Raw genomic sequence first — 24,058 nt, 5'->3', positions numbered from 1 at the left:
AAGTTTCTTATCAGATATATGATTGCCAAATATTTTCTCCCACTGTGTGGGCTCCCTTTTTACTTTCTTGACAAACTCCTTTGAGGTGCAGAAGGCTTTAATTTTGAGGAAGTCCCATTTATCTATTAGTTCTTTTGCTGCTCGTGCTTTTGGTGAGATATTCATAAATCCATTTCCTATTACAAGGTCCTGTAGATGTTTCCCTACACTGCTTTCTAAGGTTTTTATGGTCTTGGCTCTTATATTTAGGTCTTTGATCCATCTTGAGTTGATCTTTGTATAAGGTGTGAGATGGTAATCCTCTTTCATTTTTCTACATATGGCTATCCAGTTCTCCAGACACCATTTGTTGAATAGGCCACTGTCTCCCAATTGAGAGGGTTTGGTGGCTTTATCAAATATTATGTGGCTATATATGTGAGGTTCTATATCAGAGCTTTCAATTCGATTCCATTGGTCTATGTGTCTTTCCTTATGCCAATACCATGCTGTTTTCACCACCGTAGCTTTATAGTATGTTTTGAAGTCAGGTAGTGTGATTCCTCCAATTTCGTTTTTCTTTTTCAGTATGTCTTTGGCTATTCGGGGTCTCTTTCCTTTCCAAATAAATTTCATAGTTAGTTTTTCTAGTTCCTTAAAGAAGGCTGCATTGATTTTTATTGGGATTGCATTGAATGTGTAGATCAATTTTGGTAGGATAGACATCTTAATAATGTTCAGTCTTCCTATCCATGAACAAGGAATAGTCTTCCATTTATTTAGGTCTTCTTTGATTTCCTTGAACAATCTTGTATAATTCTCGTTGTATAAGTTCTTTACCTCTTTAGTTAAATTTATTCCTAAGTATTTGATTTTTTTATTTACTATTGTGAATGGTATTTGTTTCTTGATTTCCTCCTGATCTTGCTCCTTATTGGTGTACAGAAATGCTACTGATTTTTGCGCATTGATCTTATAACCTGCGACTTTACTAAACTCATTTATGTGTTCTAGAATCTTCATTGTAGATCTCTCAGGGTTTTCTATGTATAGGATCATGTCATCTGCAAATAATGAAATTTTGACTTCTTCCTTTCCAATTTGAATGCCTTTTATTTCTGGTTCTTGCCTCAGTGCTCGTGCAAGTACTTCTAAGACAATGTTAAATAGGAGCGGAGACAGTGGGCATCCTTGTCTTGTTCCTGAGTTTAGAGGGAAGGAGTCTAGGATTTCTCCATTGTAAACAATGTTGGCTTTAGGTTTTTCATATATACTCTTTATCATGTTCAAAAAATTCCCTTGTATTCCAATCTTTTGGAGTGTTTTTATCAAGAAAGGGTGCTGTATTTTGTCAAATGCTTTTTCTGCATCAATAGATATAATCATGTGATTTTTTTCCTTCAATCTGTTTATATGGTGTATTACGTTGATTGATTTTCTTATGTTGAACCATCCTTGCATACCTGGGATGAATCCCACTTGGTCGTGGTGTATAATACGTTTAATGTATTGTTGAATACGATTAACAAGTATTTTGTTAAGTATTTTTGCATCTAGGTTCATCAGAGAAATTGGTCTGTAATTTTCCTTTCTTGTGATGTCTTTGTTTGGCTTTGGTACTAGGGTAATGTTGGCATCATAGAAGGAGTTGGGTAATGTTCTTTCCGTTTCGATGTTTTGGAATAGTTTCAGCAGGATTGGTGTCAGTTCTTTCCGGAATGTTTTGTAGAATTCACCTGTGAAGCCATCTGGCCCTGGGCTCTTCTTAGTTGGGAGAGTTTTGATAACTGATTCTATCTCTCTGTTTGTGATTGGTTTGTTAAGATCATCAATTTCTTCTTTCGTCAATATGGGCTGCTTATGTGTTTCTAGGAATTTGTCCATTTCCTCTAGATTGTCATTTTTGTTGGAATATAGTTTTTCAAAATATCCTCTTATGATAGTCTTTATTTCTGTTGGGTCAGTGGTGATATCGCCTTTCTCATTTCTTATTTTGTGTATTTGCATCTTCTCTCTTTTTTTCTTTGTTAGTGTTGCTAAAGGTTTGTCAATTTTGTTAATCTTCTCAAAAAACCAGCTCTTGGTCTTGTTTATCTGTTCAAGTGCTTTCTTATTTTCTATTTCATTTAGTTCTGCTCTTATCTTTGTTATTTCCTTCCTTCTTCTTCCTGTTGGGTTACTTTGTTGTTGTTTTTCTAATTCCTTCAAATGTGCAGTTAGTTCTTCAATTTTTGCTCTTTCTTCTTTTTTGATATATGAATTTATGGCTATAAACTTCCCTCTCAGTACTGCTTTTGCTGCATCCCATAAATTTTGGTATGTTGTGTTATCATTATCATTTGTTTCAAGGTAGTCATTGATTTCTTTTGAGATTTCCTCTTTGACCCACTGTTTTTCTAAGAGTGTGCTGTTTAATTTCCAAATCTTGGTGTGAAATCTGGGCTTCTGTCCCTTGCAAATCTCCAGCTTGACTCCACTGTGGTCAGAGATAATGTTTTGTATGATTTCAATCTTTCTGAATTCGTTCAGCCTTTCTTTGTGGCCTAGCATATGATCTATCTTGGAGAATGATCCATGTGCGCTTGAGAAAAATGTATATCCTGCTGTGTTTGGGTGTAGCGATCTATATATGTCTATTAGATCGAGCTCCTCTAATATACTATTCAGATGTTTTGTTTCTTTGGTGATTCTCTTTTGAGATGTTCTGTCCAGAGTTGATAGTGGTGTATTAAAATCCCCCACTATAATTGTAGATGTATCTATTCTTTCACTTAGTTTTTCCAGCGTTTGCCTGACGTATTTAGAGGCACCCTTGTTAGGGGCATAGATATTTATGATTGTTCGATCTTCTTGACAGATTTTCCCTTTCACTAAAATGTAGTATCCTTCTTTGTCTCTCACAATTGTTTCACATTTAAAGTCTATTTTGTCTGATATTAATATAGCTACTCCTGCCTTTTTTTGGTTATTGTTAGCTTGTATGATTGTTTTCCAGCCATTCACTTTCAATCTCCATGTGTCTCTGGGTCTAAGATGTGTCTCTTGTAGACAGCATATGGATGGGTTATATTTCCTTATCCAATGTCCCAGTCTGAATCTTTTGATAGGTGAGTTTAATCCGTTGACATTCAGTGTTATTACTATCAAGGAATTATTTGTGTTAGCCATATTTTGATTGGATTTGTGTTTGTCATATTTTGTTTGTATATTTTTTTGGTCTTTTTTGTTGTTGTTGTTGGTCTTATACTCTCCTCCAACTTTGCCTTTCCTGTTTTTTCCTTTCTTCCTGCAGAACTCCCTTTAGAATTTCTTGAAGGGGAGGTTTCTTGTTGGTATACTCTTTCAGTTTCTGTTTGTCTGTGAATATTTTGAACTCTCCATCATGTTTGAATGCTAGTTTAGCTGGATAGAGTATTCTTGGTTGGAAGTTTTTTTCCTTTAGTACCTTGACTATATCATACCACTGTCTTCTTTCCTCCATGGTTTCAGAAGAGAAATCAGCACTTAATCTAATTGAGCTTCCCTTGTATGTGATGGTTTTCTTTTCTCTTGCTGCTTTTAGGATTTTCTCTTTGTCTTGAGCCTTGGATAATTTGATAAGTATATGTCTTGGGGTGGGCCTGTTGGGGTTTATGACTTGTGGAGTGCGCTGTGCTTCTTGGATATGTACATCTGTCTCTTTCAGTAGATTTGGGAAGTTTTCAGCCATTATTTCCTGCAACACTCCTTCTGACCCCTTTCCCTTCTCTTCACCTTCTGGAATGCCTATAATAAGTATGTTTGAGCGTTTTGCATTGTCATTCAGGTCCCTAAATCCTAATTGGATTTTTTCTATCTTCTTATTGACCCCTTCTACTATCTGTTTGATTTCTGAGGTACTGTCTTCCACATCACTAATTCTCTGCTCTGTCTCTTCTAGTCTGCTGATATTTGCTGCAAGTGTATTTTTGATTTCTTGAACTGTGGTGTTCATTCCCATCATATCTGTTATGTTTTTGCGTATGTCTGCAATTTCCCCTCCAAGTGATATCTTCATGTTGTTAACCTCTTTCATTACTGCATCAAATTTGTCGGTGATGAATGATCTGAGTTCTTTCATTGCTTGTGCCAAGTTTTGCTCCCCTTCGTGATTATTGGTTTGTTGATTGGATTCAGTCATGTTTTCCTGATTATTGGTTTGGTTTGTAGATTTTTGTTGCTTTCTGGTCATCTCTTTATTTTGACGAATTTAATCAGTTCCTTAGCTTCTTTGTCTGCTTTTGGAGGTTAATTAGTTGTTATTTTTGCATAGGTGTTATATCTTCTCTTTGTCACTTTTTTCTTCTTGCTCAAGTTACTTGTTGTTGGTTAAGTTCACTTTAGAAGAAAGTATTAGTGTTGGGAAAAGGCAATTGTGTCAGCAAGGGTAAAGTGTAAAGTGGTATTGGTAATGTATGTTAACAAAGCAAGAATATGAGATCTGGGAGGATGGAGGTTAGATTCATGTAGATTGTATAGAGTTATAGCTGTAGGTAGAGTATCTTTTATGAAGTAGATGACTGAATATAGGCGGAATATGGTATGAACTACAAAGCTTCCCACCGAATTGACGTCCAGACACCTTCCAACCAGCAAAAATCCCCGAAACAGCGTGGTCTCAAAGAGCCTTCAACGCTGCCCAGCCGCCCCCTGCAGAGACACTACCAGGCACGCTCACGCAGCCACCATCTTGCCGAAAAGCCTTCATATTTTTTGAATGTAATATTTTTTTAAAAAATGAATAAAATAAAATAAAATAAAATAAAATAAAATAAAATGTTAAGGCCAAAAAAAAAAAAAAGAAAAAAGAAAAAGACATTAGAAATTTTACCTTGACATGCCCAATTTTTACCAGTCTGTCTCCAATTATTATTATTCATCTTTATTTTAAATTCCAGAAAAGTTACCTAGTTTATTTCAATCAATATTAATTTTGACTTGATAACATATTTTAATATATATGATTTGTCCTCATTGTTAATGATAATTTATGTGTGTATAGAATTCTAAGTTGACATATATTTTTCTTGGCACTTTAAAAATATTACTTCTCTCTCTATTTAGCAACCATTATTGCTGAAAAGTCCTGCCAGCAGCCTAATTATCATTCATTTGTAGTAATTGTTCTTTTCTATCAGATAACTTTGAAATCTTTCTCTGCTGCTCTCTCTGCCTCTCTCTGTCTCTGCATCTCTGAGTCTCTGTCTCTCTTGAGATATTTTGGAACCTTTTAAAATATGTACATAGGGAAGTGTTCCTATTTAAACTGCTTAGAACACTGTTTTTATAATCTGAGAATACATCTTTCTTTTTTCTTTAAAGATTTATTTTTTATTTATTTCTCTTCCCTTCTCTGCCCTCCCCACCCCTGTTGTCTACTTTCTGTGTCCATTCACTGTGTATTCTTCTGTGTTTGCTTGTATTCTTGTCAGTGACATCCAGAATCTGTGTTGCGTTTTGTTGTGTCATCTTGCTGCATCAGCTATCCGTGTATGTGGTGCCACTCCTGGGCAGGCTGCACTTTTTCTCGTGCTGGGTGGCTCTCCTTACGGGGTGCACTCCTTGCACATGGGGTTCTCCTATGCGCAGGACACCCCTGTGTGAAACGGCACTCCTTTAGCGCATCAGCACTGCACATGGGCCAGCTCACCACACGGGTCAGGAGGCCCTGGGTTTGAACCTTGGACCTCCCATGTGGTAGGCAGACACCCTATCCATTGGGCCAACATCTTTCTAAGATTCTAGGAAATTATTCATCACTATCATTTTGATTTTGATTTTTTTATCCATTTAATTTTCCTTCCTTCTGGAGCTCATAAAATATGTATATTTGAGCTTCTTTTTCAAATTTCTATGTCTCTTGTATTTTCTTTTGTAAGATCTATTTCTATTTCTCTTTGTGCTGCATTACTGGCAATTCCTTTAGATTTATTTGCTAAAAACACTATTTTTTCCGGTTTCTATCATCAACCATCATGGTTTACTTTTTTAATTTTCAAAGAATATGCTCTTCAATCTTAGGATTTCCATTTAATTCTTTTCAAATATTCATATTTGTTTTGCCTTATATGGCATGACTTAAAATTTTTTTTTCAAAATTTTTTTCTTTGTGGGTGAATTTTCCCATTTCTTGCATTATCTGATGCTTTGAAGGAGTTTCTTTTCTTGAATATTTTTATAACTTTTTACTAGGAACTAATTTTCAATGGTACCCTGATAGCAAAATTATTTTTTATTCCCTAAGAAATAATTGATTTTCTCACCTTCAAGCTCAAAAGTTTCACTGGATCCTTTTATCCCTAGGATAAGTTAAAAAATCTATGCATATCTCACAAGACCCCTTAATTGTTTATTCAATGCTCAATGCATTTTCTCTTTTCTCTTTCCTTACTGTCTTTCTCTCACTAAACTTCTGCTATACTGAGCTCTTCATCCCACTAAATGAGTTACATTTTCTGTCTCTCACCTCTGTGTCTTTATACCTTACTTGTACCTCGGTCTGGAATGATTTCTTCCTCCTCTTTGCCTCACTAAATTTTTACCTGAAACTCTTGAGTTTCTGCTGAGATGTTACTTTCTCTATAAAGCCTTTCCAAGTCTCTGTAGACCATAATAGTTTCCTTGCTGCCACTGTGATTCTTCCTACTGAAGCATTGATTATTATTGTCTATTTATTTTCTCATCTTCTTCTTCACTAGACTTCAGCTCTTTGAATGGTGGGATTGCAGCTTGTTCTTCTATATCCCTGGTGTTTAGTATTGTGCTTGACCCATAATAGATATTGGTTAAATGGATGGTTAAATGGGTGGTTCTTACCCTTTATAAAGTTCAGAAAATAGTAATGTATTTGGATCCTGACTCTCTAGGCAAAGTCATTTAGAAGAGACTAAGTTAGTGAACAGAATGGATATTAGGGGGATAAGCTTGAGTGAGAGGTTTTAGCATAATTGGTAGGTTGGAGATAACCAAGAATCTGGTTTAGTTTAGCAAGCTGAGAACAGGAAGGAAAGGGAGAAAGGTAGCAGCCTTTTACAATAAAAAACAGCTGGATCTAATGACAGATTTGTTTGCGTGAAAAAGGGGAAAAACAGTTAAAGATAGGCAAACACTAGCTATGTCATTATTATTAACTGACTGCTATCAAACATAAACCTTTCACATGACTGATAGGAGCATAAATTGTTTCCAACTTTTTAAAAAGTAGTAACATTGTTTCTCCAAAGTCTTCACATTCTAATTCCATTTGACCCGCTATTCAATTTCTAGGAATGTATCCCAGGGAAATAATTAGAAATGGGAATAAATATTTATGAACAAATATGTGCATTACTTATGAGAGCAAGAAACTGGAAACCACCTAAATATCCAGTACTATGAAAATGATTATGTAAATTATGATTTATTTTTACATGTATGCAGAGAATGCAATCATTGAAAATTATATACATAAAATGCTTGTTAATGATAATGAAAATACTTATGATATAGGCATTAAATAAGCAATGAGAGTTTTATTATAAATTATATTATCTCAGTTATGTAGAGCAAACTCCTTAGAACAAGACTGAAAGAACACATCCAAAATACTAATGATTTATGCTTCTGGGTAGAGAGAAAAGTTGCTATCTTCCCTGCTTCGCTGAAGATGTCTTTAATTTTTGAAAGTTACACCCTAAGTGTTAGTTTGATAAGCCAGGGGGGCTTTTAAAATTATTTTTAATAGGGTAATTTGGAAATACAGTTTTATTCCCAAATTTAAACACTCTCTCCTCCATAAAATCTTCTCAAGTCTTTTAAATTAAAAAAAAAATCCCTTCTCATACATTTTACTCACTTATTAATGTATCTGCTCAACACTCTGTACATCATATTCTATACTTGAAATAGGCAAGAAAAAGATAACATACATTTTCCACCCTAAAATAGCTCACAATTTATGACCAGGTAAGCAAGTAATTCAGAGTGATTAAAAGACAGGTACACTGTCCAATGGATTTATTTATATAGTGTCTTGGGACCACAGAGAGAGGAGTGACTAGCTATTATCCTGAGGATGTAGCATTTGAGTTGGCTTGTAAAGTTTTCAATGGCATTCACTTAGGTCATAACTTTCAAAGTTCTGCATGTGCATGTCACCTTGGCATCCATCTTTGGCTAATGCACTTTCCTCAACACTACTCTTTGGCCTAGTTAATGAACAGCTTTCCAGCCCTATAGCTTAAACTCCCCCAGAGCCCAAACCCACATCTGCAGCCACATCACCCAATCCCACAGTTGGTAAAATGATAAACTAACACCCCCTACAGCCTTCAGAACTCCAGCGCCTTTTGCTTTGCGCACACTCGCTTTAAGCTAACCAATCCTTGACTCCCGTGAGAAACCTAACTCCCAGGCCCTGGACCACAGTAGTGGCACAAGCAAGCCCAGGGGTTCCTCTTGCTCTGCTGATGTGCTGTGCACCTGCTGGTCGAGCCACCGGGGCGACTGCACTTCCGATTGACCCCTGACACCTCCCTCTCTGGGACCCATGAGGAGCAAACTATCTTTTCTTATGCTTTATGGCCTCAGTCTCCCCTTGTGTTGTACCTGGCCTTCACCTTGCCCAAAGTGAAAATCTAATTTAAGTAATTCAGAATAACCTGTTCCAAGGAAAAAGCCTCAGGGAGGTAGGGGTTTGTAACTACAGGTGCTAGGAGGGGAGAAGGTCACAGTGCGTTTCTGTGTGGAGGGAATATACACTATGATTGGGGACAAATATGTGGTCTATATACTGGTTTTCCATAAGCTGGTGCTTGGGCTTTAGAGTTTTGTACTGAGTTAGGGAGACATTGAAGGTTTGTTTTCAGTAAGGAATTGATACTGTCACTTTCTTATTGTTTAATGCCAGTTTCCCCTTGGACAATCCAGGTCTGATGTACAACTTTCAAAAGACTTAGTGCTCAAAAAATGTAGGAGATTTTGACTTTGGGCATAGTTAAGTTGTGTCCAAGGTGGTAGGAGAAGATCTCTTAGAGATGTGTGGGAATTGGGAATTGAGGTCCAGATAATAGCTTAGAGCAGAGTTTAAGATTGTTTCATTGTTGTCCCCCTAAAGAGACCTTTTAGACACTTTTTATTTATAATCACCCCCATTGAATTTTAATACCACAGATACACTTTATATTTGTCTGTATACTTTATGTATATACACACTTTATGCATAAAAAATGGGATTTGTTTTTTGCCTTCCTCCCTTAAGGTCAACTTTTGTCCCATTGATGGCAATATCACCCTGGTTGAGAATACATGGGTTACAGTCTTGTAAAACCTACTTGATGTTCAAATTTTTCATGACCCTTGACATTCTTGTATTTCTTATCTCCCTGACAATTAGGAAATTGGAATCTGGTTGGTGATATCCTAGGCTTGGGCAGGCATTAAAATCAAACCTGGTGCCCAGGAGTTAGGCCATGGCTGCCTGAGAAAGTCCTGAATGCAGAATCCTATGGCTTTCTGGGTCATTCAAGGAGAAAGTAGATAATGTCAGGCTATTAAATCCAAGCAGACAAGGATAAGAAGAGTGAATTATGCTAATAAACAGAGTTTAAAACAGCTAGAAAGGAATGGAAGGCATGAGAAGATTAGAAACAAGTACCTAGACAGAGAGCAGACAGTCTATTTTAATTATTTCTGTTTTTACCCCACTCAGTAGTGCTTTGGGCTATTAACTGTGGCATGAGGCTGTTTCCACCCTATCTATTTAGTCAAGTTGTCAACCTCTCTATCCCACTGGTGTTTCCTAGATAGACACCAATCCAGGTAATTTTCCTGAGATTTCTCTTTTATCTAGATATTTGGTCAGGACCAACATTTGGACCCATGGTTTCTAGTAATCATGTCTCTAGCCAGGGATGTAATACCTCTCAGGAAATGAGGAGGCCTTGACTTCACTCTCAATACATGCATCAACCCATCACCTAGTATGAAGATGAAACCCATTGTAATAGCAGGGCAAAAAAACTTCTCTGTTAGTCCTTTGGGACAGAAGTAATGCATTTAAAAATCTTTCTGATGCCACGTCCATAAGATTAATGCTGTAATCCAGTTTATCTGTCTGCTTTGTCTCATTGTATCTAGGATAAGTCAATAGAACCTCACTTTTCTAATTGAAATCAGTGTGCTGATGGAGTTAGTCTGTGGAAATGAAAGGTGACTGCCCTAACCTGTTGGGAGTTGAATTAATCCTCTGGGAATGAGGCAGACCTAATTACTCCACTCAAACCTGGCTTGGTTTCACTTCTGTGGTGGGAAAGAGGCCAGCTTCCCATTTGGCTAATCTTTTCTTGAATTGCTTTAAACTCATCTAACATGTCACTGTGAAGACTTTTCATGTGAATGTGCTATTTTTTTTTATGTCTTTTACCCTTTTATTTGAAAGTATTCTTATATTAAAGGAAAAGGCCAATTTTCCTAACATATATTAAACTAGTTCTTCCCTATATTTGTCATGTGCAGAAGTTGCATGTAGAAGTAACACCCTTTGATACTTAGGTAGTTTATTGGTATGAACATGAAGTTTAGATCCTTAGAAATCATCCACTCTCACTCAATTATTACAACTACAACAACAATAAAATAAGTTGTGTGCATATCAGATATCAGGCACCGTTCTAAGAATGCTATAAATATTTTCTCATTTAATCCTCACAACATTAATCCTCACAATTTTAATGTACATGCTATTGTATTATCTTACACATTAAAATTTAGAAAACCAAGATACTGAGCATTTACTTGAAAACGTCTCATGGCAAATAGGTGTCAAACCCAAGACTGAGATTCAGGCAGTTCAACTCCAAAACTGGGTTGCCACATAGAAGAATACAGGACACCAAGTTAAATCTGAATATAAAAAAAACAATCATTTTTTGTACCTATGTCTCATCTATTCCAGGGGACATACATATACTATAAAATGACTTATCTGATCTTCAGTTTAATTGAGTGTCTGTGCTATTTAAGTTTTGTTTTGTTTTGTTTTTGCTGAATCTAGCAATCCTATCCAGCACCCATTTTCCTAAGCACTCTGCTATACTTCTACTACATCTGAACAGGTAAGGGCACTGAGTCCCATAAGGAAAAAAAAAAAAAGGATAACCTAAGTCTCACAGCTGATTAGTGGCAGGCTAGATTCAGATCCCAGGTGATGATGCTTAGTTTAGTGCTATCACAAAGCATACTATAGTAATTTTGGGTCTTTGTTCAGGAGTAGACACAGATTTGCACTTTACCTTACCAAATCTCAGTACCTATTGATAGCATATTCCTGGAACATAGCTGGCCTATTGTTTGGAGAGTGGGCATTCATCACTCAAGAAATGTGATATTTACATACACTCATATAGAGATACATTTCTTATTTTTGTGGTCCATTGAATTAAATGTTTTGCTGAAATATTTAAGTAACAATGATATCACAGGTAGTACAGAATAGCTTCCAATGCAGAATGTTGCTCCATAAAGACTTTGGCTCCACGTTTAACTTTCTCTGAGCATGTGCTTTACCTTATAGTGATTCGAACAACTATATTTTGATCCTAGCTGGGCCATTAATATTTCTTAGACCTTGGACAAACTTCATGCTGTTTCTTAATTCTATCCTCTATAAAGTAAAAAATGGGATGAGGTCTTTCTTTCCCAAAGTTCATTTCATCCTTGATATTCTGTGGTTGCTGGATTTGAAGAGTAACTGACTCAGATGTGCGGTGGCTTGCTCAGTCGGTGGCGGTGGGGTCTGGCTGCAGACGAGGGGTTGGTCCAGCTTTGGACGAGGGGTCGGTCCGGCTTTGGACGAGGGGTCGGTCCGGCTTTGGACGAGGGGTCGGTCCGGCTTGGGACGAGGGGTTGGTCTGGCAGCAGACGAAGGGTCGGTCTCACAGGGGTTGCACGGTTCGGCTGACGGGGTCGCCCGGCGAAACTGGCGACGAAGGGGTCGCCCGGAGAAGCAGGCGACCAACTGGGGACAAGGGAGGCCAGGCCCTTGTCGGGGGCTCTCAGGACTGGAGGGCGCACGGCAGAAGAACTACGGCGGAGACGAGGTAAACACGCAGGTCCAACTTTATTGAGGAAGTGCCTACAGTTTTATAGGGGCTGGGGAAGGCTGATTGGTTGAAGTTATGCCGTGTTCTGATTGGCTGCCGCAAGCAGTTACTGGGGAGAAAGGTTGGTGGGAGGTACTGGAAGGGGGAGGGGTGGTTAGGGATTGGCTATTGCTGTTGCTGGGGGAAGTGGCAGGGTTTAGGGATTGGTGGCTGCTGTTGCTGGGGGAAGTGGCAGGGTTTAGGGATTGGTGGCTGCTGTTGCTGGGGTGGAGGGCAGACTTGAGTTTCCCGCCTTGTGCCTGGCTGTTGCTGCTGGGGGTGGGGGGGGAAGGCAGACTGGAATTTTTCGCCCTGCGCCTGCGCAGGGAGAAAGAAGAAGAAGGGTGTTGCCTCATAAGGCATCGTGTGGCGCTATCCGGGAAGAGGGGCGGCCGCGGAAGCATGGCTGCCAAGAAGGGGAGAACCGAGGGCACTCTGCGCCCATGCCGAGCTCCCTTCAGGGGTGGCGGTGAGTCCGACCAGCCACCCTATTGTGGGGGCAGCGGAATTAGGCCTACCGTGGCTGCTCCCCTGCCAGGCCAGCAAACTACACTTCAGCCCGAGGGGTGACCGCACAGATGTATCATTCATGGTTTTGTGGCTGGTATTGTGATGCTTTTTTAGGAGAAGTGTTGGATCAGTGCCTTCAATGTGCAGTAAGCCCTAAGTTGGCTGCTTAAATCTACCAGGTTGACCAATCTGTCCTCTTTATGGCTATATGAATGGTATGTGATTATTTGATCATCTTTCCTTCAATATTCTGCATGTTGCTGGACCATAGATGGTCAATACATTCTTTTATATCAATCGACTGATTGGAAAAGAAGAAGTCCATTTGACCCAAATCCACCTTTCTATGTTCTTTTCCTGCTGCTCAATATAATCTTTCACACATACAAACCTCCTTCTCTTACCTAGATATCATGCAATGTCTTGCACTTGTCCATTTACTATTTGTAGTATTCTGTCTTCCTTGATTAACAATGAGGGCTTTTAACCTTTTAACATTGCTTATTACATGCCAGGCACTTTCATACATTAACTTGTTTAACTGTCACAACAACCCCGTGAAGTAGGTGGCATTATTATCCCCATCTTATAGGAGTGGAAACTGAGGTACTGAAAGATTAAGCAACTTTACCAAGGTTGCGTAGTTAGTGACAGTGTCAGGATTCTGACCCAGCAAATCTAGTTCTGAATGCCTTGCTTTTAACCACAAATATCATACTGCCCCAGTAAAATGACTTTCTACCCATATCCTATTCTCTGGAAACTGGCAGGTCATCAGTGTATTACCTTAAATGGAAAAAGACTTTGCTACTGTGATTCATTTAAGGATCTTCAGATGAAGATATTTTCCTGGACTGTTCAGATGGGTCGAATGTAATCACCAGGGTCCTTATGAAAGTAGGCGAGGCAGGAGGTTGAATTCAGTAGTAGGAGATATGACAATGGAAACAAGAGGTTGGAGTGCTGTGAGGAAGGGGGCGTAACCTAAAGGAGGCAGGTGTCCACTATGTGGAGCATGTTCATCTATGGTGTGTTGTGGGAACACAGGCTCAGACACAACAGAAACGTTCAGTACAAAGGATCCTGAAACGACTGCTTTATTAAACAGCAGAAAGGGTCAAGAATGGGGGGAAAGATCCTCCAGTGGCCGGTATCCCCACAGGTCAGCTACTCCAGTCAGGGTAAGTGGATGGCAGCTTCCATGCCTGCTTGGTGTCAGAGAGGAGAGATGCCTGTATAGCCTGAGAATAGGTATTTATACCCTGGGGTGAGGGGACTCTGTCACTGATCAAAAGCATTGTATCAAGTGACCTGTGTGCAAAGCTCTTTCCCTGATGAGTAGCTGGGGCTGCTTGATTCTGGTTTTAGGGTTTAAGTGATGGTGGGGTCTTTTCATTAGACCTATCATCTCCCCCTGGGCTTTGTGGAATGGAAACATTGAAACATCTGCACACAATAGTGGAGGAGACAGCGGGTAAGGAGATGGCGGCTAGGCATGTCCATGACTTCCTCAGCTCCCTAGCTGCTGAAAAGGCAAGGGGGACAATTCTCCCCTAGAGTCTCTAGAAGGAAAGCAGCCCTGCTGGCACCTTGATTTTTAGACTGCTGACTTTCTTAACTGTATAACTGTATGAGAATAAATTTGCAGTTTTCTAAGCCACAGAATTTGTGGTAATTTGTTACAGCAGCAATAGGAAAAGAATCCTGAAAAGATTCTTCTATTGTTAGGCTTTCCCTGATGCCTGGAGGCAGAGTTTGGCTGTTCTCCTCTGAGCCAGCATGTGGTTCTTCATAGCCATTATTTGTTATACTTACTTGTTTATATATCAGTCTTCTTGGCACTGAGGACTTGCCAATCTTTGATTCCTAAGCTTCTGCCTTGTTACCTAATAAGTGTTTGTTTTTTTTGTTGAATGAATGAATGGGTGAAGTCTTATGGTCACAATTTAGCTTAAGTAGAGTTAAATAAAAATTTGAGAAAAATGTGGTTAGACCTCAAAGTTTTATTGAATCACTTCATGATTTTGGGAGATTCCAATTACTGCGAGGTAGAGAGGAATTCTACTGAACAGAGAGAGCAGTGAGTTTTAATAGAGAGAATAAGGAAGTACATTGGGAGAAAATCTTCAATGGTTAATGCAGACTACATTTCCTAGTAAGTTTAGTGCAAATGATTGCTTAGTGATGGAGAGATTAGCAACCATAAGAATAGGGAGCTGATGATAGCTGATTGGCTGACTTAAATTCCATTTTTCTGGGTGACCCAGGCATTTATAGGGAATAGAAATTTACTTAGCTATTTTGTTTTTGTTATGTTTTTTTGACATGGTTCTTAATGGGGAGGGGGCAACATTATTTGGACCTACTAGATTTTATTTATCAGGAGTATAAGATAGTATGTGAAGGAGAAGGAAGTTAATAAAGACAAAAGAGACTACTAACTCTATTAAGAGTATATAAGGGGGAGCAGACTTGGCCCAGTGGATAGGGTGTCCATCTACCATATGGGAGGTCTGTGGTTCAAACCCCAGGCTTCCTTGGCCCATGTAGAGTGGGCCCATGTGCAGTGCTGATGTGCACAGGGAGTCCCCTGCCATGCGGGGATGCCCCCCACGTAGGGGAGCCCCACACGCAAGGAGTGTGCCCCAAAAGGAGAGCCAAAAAAAAAAAAAGAGTGTATAAGAAAGTAAGGAAAAACTGGTTCCAAATTACCTATTTCCTGGAATTACAGAAGCCATTATGCAAAGCAGAATTAAGTATTAACCACATACATCCATGGATAAATCTGGGAGCCAGTAAGAAGTGCCCTATTTAATTGTTATATAATACACAAATGTAATTTTTAAATTTTCTAGTAGCCACATTAAAAAAAGTAAAAAGAAACAGAAGAAATTCATTTTAATGTATTTTACTTAACCTAGTATATCCAAAGTATTATTTTTTGCAATAAAAATAAAAATATAAATGATATATTATAATTCTTATTTTTGTACTGTGTGCAAAATCTGGTGTACTTTTGACTTATGGCACATCCCAATATGGACTAGCCACATTTTAAATGCACATGGGGCTAGTGGCTACTATGTTGGACAGCTCAGAACTAGAGCAGTTAGTTATTTCCAAAATGGTAAAATAAATTTTTTTTACTTAACAAATTTGCCTACTGTTTGACTGAATAGGCAGTAAAAATAAATGCTTACTTAAATAGAGAGTTTACTTATTGTTTTATAAAATTGCATTGAGTTGGTTTGTCTATGAAATTCAATTCATTTGGAACTTGTAAGAGGTAGGGTTGGGGAAAGTTGGAAGAGATGGAAAGAAGGAATTAAAATTTCTACTTACAGACACTTCTGAGAGGAGTGTGAAATTTTAAGTACATCCTAAAATGTTACAGAGGGCTTTAAAAATGTTCATACCTACAGCTTGACCTAAGAATCCTACTTTCGGGAATCCATCCTAAAGAAATATTTGGAAACATATGCTGAGATGTAAGCATCAAGGCTCTTGCTACCATTTTTTACACAAATCTATTATTGGAAATAACTTTAATTCCAATCTTATTGGAGTAGCTAAATAAAGTATGGTATATACATGCAATGAAATATATTGCCATTAAAATGTATGCTTAGGAAGATTTTTACTGATACAGAAAACTGATATAATGTTGAGTGGAAAGCACGGGAAATGAAATTGTATAAATAACAAATAAAATATATGAAAAGATACAATGATACAAGACTAGAAGGAAATATACTTAAGTGTTAACAGTATCTCAGAATAGTGGAATTGAGTGACACATACTTTTTCTTTATTTTTTTATTTTTAAAGAAGCTTTAGATTACATAAATATTACATAAAAAATATAGTGGATTCCCATATACCCCACCCCTTCCCTTCCTAAACTTTCCCATGTTAACAACGGCTTTCATTAGTGTGGTACATTTGTTATAATTGATGAACACATATTGAAGCATTGTACTAACCAAGGACTATAGTTTACAGTACAGTTTACACTTTGCCCTGCACAGTTTTATAGGTTTTGACAAAATGTATAATGACCTGTATCCATCATTGCAATGTCATGCAGGACAATTCCAATGTCTCAAAAATGTTCCCATGTGGAACCTATTATTCCCTCTCTCTCCCCTCAGAACCCCTGGTGGCCACTCTCTTTATATCAATGATATAAGTTCTTCCATTGCTAGAATAATAAGTCTATTTAGGCCATAGTTGCTTTCCCCTTTTTTATTTGGGAAACTTGGCCTGGGAGAAGTTAGAGTCAGAAAACCAACTAGCCCTCTCATAGCACACCTAAAGGAGAGGGACTGTAGGAGCTGCTTTCCAAGACTCCAATAGCATACTTGGGGTTCCTGGTGAGGTGTGGGTGCACTCTCTCTGGAAATTAAGAATCTTTGTTTTCTGTGCGGAGCTGATTCAACAAGGACCCACATGAATCTCCTACAGGACCTCTCAGGCAGCTTTCCTGCTGCTTGGGAGAGAGGGAAGTGAGGAAGGGAGAAAAGGGGGAATGTCAGATCCCTAAGCGTTTTATTTAACTACAAACAGGATTCCTAGCTTGAAACTTTCCCTGGTATTTGGTTGGTTTATCCTTGTTTTTCCTTCCTCTTTATCCCCCCCAAGGCCCTTTTTCCGTTCTTTTTTCTTTCTTTCTCTTTTTCTTTTTCCTGCTTACTTCCCCACTCCCTTTTGTCCCTTTTTCTTTCTCTTTTTCTTTTTCCTGCTTACTTCCCCACTCCCTTTTGTCCCTTTTTTTTTTTCTCTTTCTTTCTTTCTCTGCTTTCTTATTCTTCTTACATTAGGTGCTGCAGGGAGAGCATCACATTTGCTGTATTTCCTCATCCTCCATTTACCCTTTTCTGTGTGTATTGATTTTGGCCACGAACACTATTCCCTTTCCTCTACATCTTTCTGTCCTCCATCATTGATTGTTCCTCTTACATTACACCTTTCTTTGTTTGCCCCCCTCTTTTTTTTGACTTTTTATTACTAATACCTTTGTTCTGTTTTCTGCCTTATATCCACTCTTTATATTATCATCCTTTCTTTTCTCTTTCCCTCTTTCCTGAATACACAGGCCTTTTAATTCACACTGTATTCCTCCCCATACTCAGATTTTTACATACTCTACTTTTCTTACTGTTATAACTCTACACTGTTATAACTCTACATCTTACATGAGTCTAATATCCATTCTCCTATATCTCACATGGTTCCTCTGTTAATATTTATGATCAATACTACTATTATTCATTTTCTTTTCTTTCTCCTTTTGCTTTCTCTGGCCCTAATATTTTCCTTCAAGTGAAGTCAGCCAACAACAAAGAAATAGAATAAGAAGAACAAAGTGACAAAGGGAAGATTTAACACACACACAAAAACAACAACTAATTAAACTCCAAACTAGACAAAGAAGCTAAGCAACTGACTAAACCCATCAAGATAAAATGATGACCAGACAGCAAAAAAAATCTACAAACCAAACCAATAATCAGGAAAACATGCCCCAATCCAATGAACAAACTAAAAACCAGGAAGAGGAGAAGACTGTCAAACAAGTAATTAAAGATCTCAAGACATATATTAGGGACACATTTGATGAGGTGAAGAAAGAGATTAAGAATATGAAGAAAACAATTGGAGAGAATACAGAAGAAATTGCAATCATACAAAAAAAATACTAGATATGATGGTGATGAACAGCACAATTCAAGAAATCAAAAATACACTCTCAGCAAATAACAGCAGACTTGAAGAGGCAGAGGAGAGATTAAGTGATGTGGAAGACAGGACATCTGAAATCAGATAGTAGGACTGGTTGATAAAAAGATAGAAAAAACCCAGCGGGACTTAGGGACCTGAATGACAACGTAAAATGTGCAAACTTATGTATTGTAGGCATTCCAGAAGGAGAAGAGAAGGGAAAGCGGAAAGATGGGGTGTTGGAGGAAATAATGGCTGAAAACTTTCCAAACCTATTGAGGGAGATGGATGTTCATATCCAGGAAGTACAATGCACCCCAAACAGCATAAATCCCAACAGGCTTACTCCAAGACATATACTTGTCAAGTTACCCAATGCTCAATACAAAGAGAAAATACTAAAAGCAGCAAGAGAAAAGAGGCTCCATAAGATTAAGTGCTGATTTCTTATCTGAAATGATGAAGGCAAGAAGACTGTGATATGACATAGTCAGGTACTAAAAGAAAAAAATTTCCAACCCAGAGTACTCTATCCAGCAAAGTTAGCATTCAAAAATGATGGAGAGTTCAAAATATTTACAGATAAACAGAAACTAAGAGAGTATGGCAACAAGAATCCTGCCCTTCAAGAAATACTAAAAGGGCTCTACAGGAAGAAAGAAAAAAACAAGAGACACAGAGTTGGAGGAGAGTGTAAGAGCAACTAAAAAGACAAAAACAGAAAAAGAAAATCAAACAGAATATGACAAACACAAATTCAAAGAAAATATGGCTAATATAAGTAATTCCTTGAAAGTAATAACACTGAATGTCAATGGATTAAACTCACCTGTCAAGAGACTCAGACTGGAAGATTGGATAAGGAAATATAGATCCATCTATATGTTGTCTGCAAGAAACACATCTTAGACCCAGGGATTCAAGGAGGTTGAAAGTGAATGGCTGGAAAACAGTCTTACAAGCAAACAACAACCAAAAAAGGGCAAGAGTAGCTATATTAATATCAGACAAAATAGACTTTAAATGTAAAACAATTGTGAGAGACAAAGATGGACACTACATATTAGTGAAAGGGATAAACTTTTAAGAAGAAAGAACAATCATAAACATTTATGCTTCTAACAAGGGTGCCTTCAAATACATGAGTCAAACACTGGAAAAAATTAGTGAAGGAATAGATGCCTCTATAATTATAGTGTGGGACTTTAATACACCACTATCAACTTTGGGCACAACATCTCAAAAGAGAATCAATAAAGAAACAAAGACTTTGAACAATATATTAGAGGAGCTTGACCTAATAGACATATACAAAACATTACCCCCAAATACAACAGGATATACATTCTTCTCAAGTGCACATGGATCATTCTCCAAGATAGATTACATGGTAGGCGACAGAAAAAGTCTCGATGAATTCAGAAAGATAGAACTCATACAAAATATTCTCTCTGGCCACAGTGGAATGAAGCTGGAAATATGCAAGGGCAGAGACCCAGATTTGGCACCAAGATTTGGAAGTTAAACAACACACTCTTAGAAAAACAGTGGGTCAAGGAGGAAATCTCAAAAGAAATTAATAACAACCTTGAAACTAATGAAAATGATAACACAACATATACAAATTTATGGGATGCAGCAAAAGCAGTACTGAGAGGGAAATTTATAGCCATAAATTCATACATCAAAAAAGAAGAAAAAGCTAAAGTTGAAGAAGTAAATGCACATTTGGAGGAATTAGTTAAAAACAACAAAGTAACCCCAAAGGAAGAAGAAAGAAATAACAAAGATCAAAGCAGAACTAAATGAAATAGAAAATAAGAAAGCACTTGAAAAAATAAACCAAACCAAAAGCTGTTTTTTTGAGAAAATCAATAAAATTGGCAAACCCTTAGCTAGATTAAGAAAGAAAAAAAGAGAGAAGATGCAAATACACAAAACAAGAAATGAGAAAGGAGATATCACCACTGATCCCACAGAAATAAAGACTATCATAAAAGGATACTTTGAAAAATTATATTCCAACAAAAACAATTTAGAGGAAATGGACAAATTCCTAGAAACACATAAGCAGCCTACACTGACAAAAGAAGGAGTTGATGATCTCAACAAACTAATCACAAGAGAGAATCACTCATTAAAAACCTCCTAACTAAAAATAGCCCTGGACCAGACAGCTTCACAGGTGAATTCTACAAAACATTCCAGAAAGAACTAACACCAATCTTGCTTAAACTCTTCCAAAAAATTGAAACAGAAGGAACATTACCTAACTCATACTCATTCTATGATGTCAACATTACTCTAGTACCAAAGCCAAACAAAGACACCACAAGAAAGGAAAATTACAGACCAATCTCTCTAATGAACCTTGATGTGAAAATCCTCAACAAAATACTTGCTAATTGTATTCAACAACACATTAAACAAATTATACACTGTGATCAAGTGGGGTTCATTCCTGGTATGCAAGGATGGTACAACATAAGAAAATCAATTAATGTAATACACCACATAAACAGATTGAAGGAAAAAAATCACATGATCATATCTATAGATACAGAAAAAGCATTTGAGAAAATACAGCACCCTTTCTTGATAAAAACACTGCAAAAGATTGGAATAGAAGGAAACTTTCTGAACACGATGGTATATATGAAAAACCCGCAGCTAACATCATTTACAATGGTGAAATCCTAAAATCTTTCCCTCTAAGATCAGGAACAAGACAAGGATGCCCACTATCACCCCTCCTATTTAACATAGTCATAGAAGTACTTGCTTGAGTACTGAGACAAGAACCAGACATAAAAGTCATTCAAATTGGAAAGGAAGAAGCCAAAATTTCACTATTTGCAGATGATATGATCCTATGCATAGAAAAGTCTGAGAAGTCTACAACAAAGCTTCTAGAACTTATAAATGAGTTCAGTAAAGTCACAGGTTACAAGATAAATGCACAAAAATCAGTAGCATTTCTGTACACCAATAATGAGCAATCTGAGGAGGAAATCAGGAATCAAATACCATTCACAATAGTAAATTTAAAAAATCAAATACCTAGGAATAAATTTAAGTAAAGACATAAAAGCCTTATACACAGAAAACTATACAACGCTGTTCAAAGAAATCAAAGAAGACCTAAATAAATGGAAGAATATTCCCTGTTCATGGATAGGAAGACTAAATACTATTAAGATGTCTATCATACCAAAACTGATCTACAGATTCAATGCAAACCCAATAAAAATCAACACGTCATTTGTTAATGAACTAGAGAAACTAAGAAATTTATTTGGAAAAGAAAGAGGCCCTGAATAGCCAGAGACATATTGAAAAAGAAAAATGAAATTGTAGGAATCATACTATCTGATTTCAAAACATACTACAAAGCTACAGTAGTGAAAATAGCATGGTATTGGCACAAGGACAGATACACTGACCAATGGAACTGAACTGAGAGTTCTGATATAGATTCTCATATATACAGCCATATGGTATTTGACAAGGCCACCAAACCCTCTAAACTGGGAGAGAATGGCCTCTTCAACAAATGGTGCCTGGAGAACTGGATATCCATATGTAAAAGAATGAAAGAGGATTACCAACTTATACCTTATACAAAAATCAACTCAAGATGGATCAAAGACCAAAATATAAGACTCAAGACCAAAAAGACCTTGGAAAGCAAAGTAGGGAAGCATCTACAGGACCTTTTAATAGGAAACGGTTTTATGAACTTTACACCAAAAGCACGAGCAGCAAAAAAACAAATAGATAAGTGGGACTTCCTCAAAATTAAAGCCTTCTGCACCTCAAAGTAGTGTGTCAGGAAGGTGAAAAGAGATCCTATACAATGGGAGAAAATATTTGGTAACCATATATTTGATAGGAGACTTATATCTTGCATATATAAAGAACTCCTATATCTTGAAAATAAAAAGAGAAACAGACCATTTGAAAAATGGGAGAAAGATTTGAACAGACACTTCTCCAAAGATGATATACAAATGGCTAAAAAACACATAAAAAAATGCTCAAAATCCCTAGCTATTAGGGAAATGCAAATCAAAACAACAATGAGATATCATCTTAATCCCAGAAGACTGGCAGCTATCAAAAAAAAAACAGAAGACTACAATTGTTGGAGAGGATTGGAGGAATGGGAACAACTATCCACTGCTGGTGGGAGTGAAGAATGATCCAGCCATTCTGGAGGATAGTTTGGCAGTTTCTCAAAAAACTAGCTATAGATTTGCCATATGACCCAGCAATTCCACTGCTGGGTATATACCCAGAAGATCTGAAAACAAGGACACAAACTGATATATGCACAACAGTGTTCATAGCAGCATTGTTCACTATTGCCAAAAGTTGGAATCAACCCAAATGCCCATCAACAGATGAATGGATAAATAAAACGTGGTATATACATACAATGGAATACTACTCAGCTATAACAACAAATACAATACAAACACATGTGATAACATGGATGAATCTTGAAGCAACCCAGGCATTGAAGGACAAATACTACATGACCTCTCTGATATGAAATAAGTAAACCAAGTTGTCTCAGAGAGTAGAGACTGGATAATAAACTTTAAGGTAGTTGGAGGGTAGAGCAAGGTTGTGAGCTGGCAGCTACTTGGGTGAAATCTATGATAAGCTGGAGGTAAGTATTTGTACAAGGAAGGGATAAAATGGGGGCACAGGGATAACTTTGGGTGGGGTTGTGTGGGCTTTAGGGGTGCTAGGGATGAGAGGATGGGTCAGATTGCCCAAGAAATTGGGTGAGGGTGAAGGGAACATTTGATCATGGAGATTGTGAGGTATGTGGTTGAAATTGTGGTGTGGAGAAAACAACTTTAGGGAATGTAATATGGAAACTTGCCTGTTTGGGATGCTTAAGAGGTGGGCATCTGACACAGAGCAAGCTTCTGGGGAGTGTGTGAGTGCTCATTTTGGCATAGTGGATTATATCATTGAGTGGAGACCCATACAATGAGTGTGAAGGTATACCCATGTCCTGGGGAGGACTGATGTTCTCAAACAGAGGGAATTGTATCTCTTGAGAGAATCAGTGGCTCTCAATAGGTTAGGGCAGTCAAGTATGTCAAGCCCTCAACATTTTTGCAAGTATCTCTGCATATGGTCTCTCAAGTAATGAAGATTGATTGTCATGGTGGACCCTGAGGGGAGGGAGAAAGAGGTGTTGAATACATGGAATCACGGTAACTGTGGGGCAATAAAAGTGTTCCACAAGATCATGCCATGATGTGTATAGGTCATGTTAAATTACACCAAAAAATGTATAAAAGTCTATAGGCTAAAATGTAAACCATAATGTAAAACATAAGATAACTAAAATTTTAGAAAATTGTATAGTCTAAAATATAAACCATGATGTAAACTCACATGGAACCATTTTGAAAGCTATTGTTTCAATATCTGTACATTAGATGCAGCAAATATCATATGAACATGTTAAAAGATCACTGTTGGGGAACGGACAAAGGGTTTGATGTTGGATATGTGGGAGTACCATATATTGTATATGTCAATTACTGTGACCTAAAACTTATGTTGAGAAACTTAATAATCAGGAAAAAAAAAAGAAAGAATGGAGGTAGACAGTGAGGAAGAAATGGAAGAAATTGCCTTGCCACTGTACATACAGGGCAACACCTGTAGCAGTGATGAAAGGCAAA

The sequence above is a fragment of the Dasypus novemcinctus genome, chromosome 14, assembly GCF_030445035.2.
Source record: "Dasypus novemcinctus isolate mDasNov1 chromosome 14, mDasNov1.1.hap2, whole genome shotgun sequence".
Taxonomy (NCBI): Eukaryota; Metazoa; Chordata; class Mammalia; order Cingulata; family Dasypodidae; genus Dasypus; species Dasypus novemcinctus.
This window is presented reverse-complemented; position numbering follows the sequence as displayed.